Consider the following 7,343-nt stretch of genomic DNA (forward strand, 5'->3'; position numbering starts at 1 on the left):
GCTGTGGTGGCAGTACTAGGCTGTAGTGGTGGCAGCAGTGACAAGGAGCAGCCCAGCTCCCAGAGATGGTATGGGGACTGAATACTTGGGCAGAAAGAAACCCCAGGAGACCTATGTACTAGTACTAGGAGCAGGAACAGGTGTTATCTAGATACTCTGTCACAAATGATCCAGTTCCAGGTCACAGTTTCAGAGCAGAGGGGAAGAGTCATACTCACCTGAGTAAGGGGCAGAGTATAGACTAGGAGGTCAGTGAAGAAACTTCTTCTTGGATTATACCATATTGGAAGCACAGAAACTTGCAGACCCCTAAATTGGTCTGTGAAAATAGTATAACATAAAAATAGAAACTCAGGCTATACAACACTCCCCCTTTTACCCCTAGAGGTGAGCAAGTCCCAAGTCTAGTATAAAGTTCAAATTCAAGAAGTAGGCTTGAAAATGATCATACAGCTAAAAAAAGAACCTGACTATAAACAGTTACTATGGTGACAAAGAAGCTCAAGGCAGGAGGAATAGAAAGAGAAACTCTTCTTTCTAGTGGTCCCAATGAAGTTGTGGTGGGTCAGAAAAAAATAATTCAAATATTGTGGAGCCACAGTCAGGATCACAAAAGTTTTAACACCTATCGCTGTAAAGAAATAGATAGCTTAGAATATAGTATTCCAGAAGGCAAAGGAACTAGGATTACAACCAAGAATAACCTACCCAACAAAACCGAGTATAAGCATAGACAGGAAAAAAATAGATACAATGAAATCAAGGACTTTCAAGAATTACTGATGAAAAGACTAAAACTGGATAGAAGTTTGATATTCAAATACAGGAATCTAGAGAAGAATAAAAACATAAACATGAACAAATAATCATAAGGGACAAAACAAGATTAAACTATTTATATTCTATGTGGGGAGATGATACATGAATTCCATAAGGACTTCATTATCACTAGGGCAATTTGAAGGAATCTACTTAGCCAGAGGACATGGATGTGAGTCATTTATTATGTTGGTTTCATCTCAAAATAAGACTAGAAGAGTAAGAAAGAGTAATATTTTAATAAGAGGGAAAGGAGAAGAAAAATAGGAAAAAAGATCTCACACAAATGAGGCATAAAAGCAAAAACTTATACAATGGAGGGGAAAATATAGGGGGAATGGGCAATGCTTTAACATCATTCTCATCTAAGCTGATTCAAGAGCGTACATACACACACAGTAATGTATAGAAATTTATCTTAACTAACAGGGAAGTAGGAAGAAAGCAGAAAAGAAAAAGAGAGGACAGATAAGAGGGAAGTCAGATTAAGGGAGACAGTCAGAAGCAAAACAACTTTTGAAGAGGGAATAAAGTAAAAATACAAAGAATAATAAATACAGAGAATAGGATGGAAAGAAACACACAGCAATCGGAACTGTGAGTGTGCATGAGATGAATTCATCCATAAAACAAAAGAGAATAACAAAATGGATTAGAAACCAGAATCCAACCATATGTTGTTTAGAAGAAGCACACTTGAAACAGACACACACAGAGTTAAAATAACATGAGCAGAATTTATTATGCTTCAGCTGAAATTAAAAAAAAAAAAGGAAGGGATAGGAAACATGATCTCAGACATGCAAAAACAGATGTAGCTAAAAGAAACAACCAGAGAAACTACACTTTGCTAATGAATTAATATCAATACTGAACATAAATGCATCAAATGGCAGAGCATCCAGATTCTTGAAGGAAAAATTAAATGAGTTACATAAGGAAATAAACAATAACACTATAAATGGGAGGCCTAAATTTACTCCTCTTAGACCTGGACAAATCTAAACACAAAATAAACAAGAAGGAAGTTAGGGAGATGAATACATGTTTAGAAAAGTTAGATATAATAGATCTCTGGAGAATATTGCATGGGAATAGAAAGGAGTATACCTATTTCTCAGTTATGCATGGAACTTTCAAAAAAACTGACAATGTATTAAAGCACAAAAATGTCACAAAGGCAAAAAAGAAGCAAAAATGTTAAATGCATTTTTTCTGACCATGATTCATTGAAAATTACATTTGATAAAGGGCCATTGAAACATAAAGTATTCATTAATTGGAAACTAAATAACCTAATTTTGAAGAATGAGTGGGTCAAAGAAGAAATCATAGAAACAATAAATAATTTCGTTTAAGATACTGACAGCCATAACATAGAACACCAAAATTTGTAGGACATACTCAAAGCACTACTTAGGGGAAAGTATATGTTGCTAAAGATGTTTCAACTGGGGCAGCTAGCTGGCACAGTGGATAGAGCACCCACCCTGAAGTCAAGATGGACCTGAGTTCAAATCCGGCCTCAGACCAAACACTTGACACTTACTAGCTGTGTGACCTTGGGCAAGTCACTTGACCCCGATTGCCTCACTAAAAAATAAAAAAAATTTTTAAAAAAGATGTTTCAACTAAGAAAATACCCTAGAAAAATAACAAATTAGAAACCTTCAATTAAACTCCAAAATAGAAATCCTAAAAATGAAATGAAATATTAGTAAAATTGAAAGTAAAAACTCCATTCAATCAATAAAACTAGGAGGTGGTTTTACGAAGAAAAATTTAAAAATATAGATTATTTGAGGGTGCTAATTTTATTTTTTTTAAAAGAAAGAAGAAAACCAAATTACTAGTATCAAAAATGAAAAAAGTAAATGCACAACCAACAAAGATGAAATTAAAGCAATTATTAGGAACTATTTTGCTACAATTATATACCAATAAAACTGACAATCTAAATGGAATAGATGACTATTTACAAAAATGTTAATTGTCCAGATTCATAGAACTGGACATAGAATAATTAAATAACCATATCTTAGACAAAGAAATTGAACAAGGCAAAAACTCTCTTCTTTTTCCCCCAATATATTTTTATTTATTTAATTAAATATTTTTCAATTACATGTAAAAATTTTTAACATTCACTTTTAAAAATTTGTGGTTCCAAATTCTCTCCCTTTTCCCCCCCTTCCTCTCATTCCTTCAGAAGGCAAACAATGTGATATAGATTATACATGTGAAGTCATGCAAAACATATATTAGCCCCACTGTGAAAGAAAACACAAACCAAAACAAACCAAAAAAAAGAAAAAAAGAAAAATAAAGTAAAAAAGTATGCCTCAGTCTGCATTCAGAATCCACCAGATCTTTTTCTGGAGGTAGATAGCATTTTTCATCATAAGTCCTTTGGAATCACCTTCAATTTTTGTATTGCTGAAAATAGCTAAGTCAATCACAATTGATCATCATATTGATGTTACTGTGTAAAACATTCCCATAGTTCTGCTCACTTTATTTTGTATAAGTTCATATAAGTCTTCCCAGGTTTTACTGAAACCAACCTGCTTAGCACAGTAGTATTTCATCACAATCATATACCACAACTTGTTCAGCCATTTGCCAGTTGATGGGCATCCCTTCACTGTCCAATCTTTGACTTCACAAAAAGAGCTACTATAAATATTTTGTACATATAGGTCTTTTTCCTTTTATTTCTTTGGGGTGCAGACCTAATAGTGATATTGTTAGGTCAAAGGGTATGTACAGTTACTATGGTGCAAACCCTTTGAGCACAGTTCAAAATTGCTCTAATGGTTTGCAATTTCACCAACTGTGGATTAGTGTCCAGATGATTCCACCTCCCCTCCAACATTTATCATTTTCCTTTTCTGTCATATTAGCCAATCTCATAGGTGTGAGGTGGTACCTCAGAGTTGTTTTAATTTGCATTTCTCTAATCAATAGTGATTTAGAGTATTTTTTTCATGTGACTATAAACAGCTTAGATTTTCTTCTGAAAAATGTTCATATACTTTGACCATTTATCAATTGGGGAATGACTTGTATTTTTATCAGTGTGACTCCCCTCTCTATGTATTTAAGAAATGAGACCTTTATCAAAGAAACTTGCTGTAAGTTCCCAGTTTTGCTTTCCTTCTGCATTGGTTTTGTTTGTGCAAAACCTTTTTAATTTAATGTAATCAACAAGCTAAATGAGTTACAGAAGGAAATAGGCAATAAAATTATGGTAGTGGGAGACCTCAGCTTTCCTCTCTCACAGTTAGATAAATCTAACCAAAAAATAACAAGAAAGAAGTTAAAGATGTGAATAAAATTTTAAAAGAGTTAGATATTATAGATTGCTAGAGAAAATTGAATGGGAATAGAAAAGAATATAACTTTTCTCAGCAGTACATGGCACCTAAACAAAAATTGACCATGTATTAGGGTATAAAAACCTCACAACCAAATGCAGAAAATGCATCCTTTTTAGATCATAATGCAATAAAAAAATAACATGTAATGAAGGACCTTGGAAATAGGTTAAAAACTAAATAATCTAACCCCAAAGAATGAGTGGGTCAAAGAACAAATCATAGAAATAATCAGTAATTTCCTCAATGAGCATGACAACAATGAGACAACATAACAAAATTTATGGGATGCAGCCAAAGCAGTACTTAGGGAGAAATTTATACCCTTAAATACTTACGTCAATAAAATAGAGAAAAGCAGATCAATGAATTTAAAAAGTAGAAAAAGAACAAATTAAAAATCCCCAATTAAACACCAAATTGGAAATCCTGAAAACCAAAGGAGAGATTAATAAAATTGAAAGTAAGAAAACCATTGAATTAATAAATGAAACTAGGAGATGGTTTTATACTGATAAAATAGATAAACCATTGGGTAATTTAGTTTAAAAAACAGAAAGGAGAAAACAAAATTACTCATATCAAAAATGGAAAGGCTGAATTTACCAACAAAGAAGAGGAAATTAAAGTAATTGTTAGGAGCTATTTTGCTCAATTGTATGCGAATAAATCTCACAATCTAAGTGAAATGGATGAATATTTACAAAAATATAAGTTGCTCAGATTAACAGAAGAGGAAGCAAAAAACACAAACAACCCTATTTTAGAAAAAGAAATTGAAAAAGCTATCAGTGAACTCCCTAATAAAAAAAAAACCCACAACCAGACAGATTAACAAGTGAATTCTACCAAATACTTAAAGAACAATTAATTCTAGTACTATATAAACTATTTAGAAAAAGTAGGCAAAGGAGTCCAACCAAATTTCTTTTATAACACAAATATGATGTTGATATCTAAAGTAGGAAGAGCAAAAGCAGAGAAAGAAAACTATAAACCAATTTTTCTAATGAATATGGATGTAAAATACTAGCAAGGAGATTACAGCAATATATCACAAAAACCATAGAAGATGAGCAGGTGGGACTTACACTAGGAATTGCAAGGCTAGTTCAATATCAGAAAAAGTATCAGCATAATTGACCATATCAATAATAAAACCAATAAAAATCATATAATTATCTCAACAGATGCAGAGAAAGCTTTTGACAAAGTACAACATTCATTCTTATTAATAACTAGAGAAAGCATAGGAATCGATGGAGCTTTCCATAAAATGATTATTATTTATCTAAAACCTGTCTTATCTGTAATGGGGATAAGCTAGAAGGCTTCCCATTTAGATCAGAGGTGAAGCAAGGATGCCCATTATCACCAATATTATTCAATATCAAAATAAGCAATGAGGAAACAAAACTATTACTCTCTGCAGATGATCTACTTGGAGAATCCCATAAAATTAACTAGTTGAAATAATTAACAACTTTATCAAAGTCACAAGATATAAAATAAACCTGCAATACATATTACCAACAAAGTCCAGCAGCAAGAGATAGAAAGAGAAATTCCATTTAAAATAATTGTAGACAATATAAAAAACTTGGGAGTCTGCCAAGATAAACCCAGAAATTATATGAATACAATTACAAAACACTTTTCACACAAATAAAACCAGATCTAAACATTGGAAAAATATTAGTTTCTCATGAATAGGTCAAGCCAATATAACAAAAATGACAATTCTACCTAAATTAATATACTTAGTGCTATGCCAATCAAACTACTAAAATTATTTTATAAAAATATAAAATATTTCAATTTTATAGAAAAAATAATAGCAAAATTCATCAGGAAGAAAAAATTGTCAAGATTGTCAAAGGAATTAATGGGGGAAAAGTGAAGGAAGATGGTCTAGCTGTACCAGATCTCAAACTGGATTACAAAGTAGTAATCATCAAAACAATCTATTATTGGCTAAGAAATAGAGTAGTGGATGGAATAGATTAGGTACACAAGATATAGTAGTAAATGACCATAGTCATCTAATGCTTGATAAACCCAAAGATCTAGATGTTTGGGATGAGAACTCACTATTTGATAAAAACTGCTGGGAAAACTGGAAAGCAGTTTGTAAGAAACTAGGTATAGACCAATATATTGCACTGTATACTGAGATAAGGTCAAAGTGGGTACATGAGTTAGACATAAAGGGTGATACCATAAGCAAATTAGGGGAGCATGGAATAGTTTACCTGTCAGATGTGTGGATAAGGGGAAAATTTATGACCAAATTTAGATATAGGTATAGAGAACATTAAAGAATGTAAAATGGATAATTTTTATTATGTTAAATTAAAAAGTTTTACACAAACAAAACCAATGCAGTCAAAATTAGAAGGAAAGCAGAAAATGGGAAGAAAAAAAGTTTATAGCAACTTTCTCACATAAAGGCCTTATCTCTCAAATATATAGAGAACTGAGTCAAATTTATAAGAATACAAGTCAGTATCATCTAGGCAGAGCCAAGATGGTGGAGTAAAAGCAGTAACTTGCTTGAGTTCTCCCCCAAACCCTTCCAAATACCTGTTTAAAAAAATGGCTCTGGGGCAGCTCGGTGGCAGAGTGGATAGAGCACTGGCCCTGGATTCAGGAGGACTTGAGTTCAGATCCAGCCTCAGACACATAACACTCACTAGCTGTGTGACCCTAGGCAAGTCACTTAACCCCAATGGCCTCACCAAAAAAAAAAGAGAGAGAGAGAGAGATAAAAAAGAGATAAAAAAAATGGCTCTAAACAAACTCTAGAGCAGCAGAACCCACAAAAAGACAGAGTGAAACAAATTTCCAGCTCAAGACAACCTGGATGGTTGATTGGAAAGGTCTATTGTGCCAGGCTGGGAGAGGAACACAGTTCAGCATGGGTGCTCATGCAAAACAGGCCTCAGCGAACCTGGAGCAGGACTCAGAGGACTGAATCATGGGCAGCTGTGGTGGTTTCCAGACCTCTCAACCCACAAACACCAAAGACAGCTTAGAAGGTCAGTAGGAAAAGTCTGTGACCTCAGTGAGAGAGAAGTTTGGTTCCAGCCCCAGTCCTGGGTGAGAGAGGATTATACTGGGAGAAGGAGAAAGGGAGAGGTAGAATGG

This window comes from Vombatus ursinus, unplaced genomic scaffold (genome assembly GCF_900497805.2).
Source record: "Vombatus ursinus unplaced genomic scaffold, bare-nosed wombat genome assembly UNPS02014910.1, whole genome shotgun sequence".
NCBI classification, from domain to species: Eukaryota; Metazoa; Chordata; class Mammalia; order Diprotodontia; family Vombatidae; genus Vombatus; species Vombatus ursinus.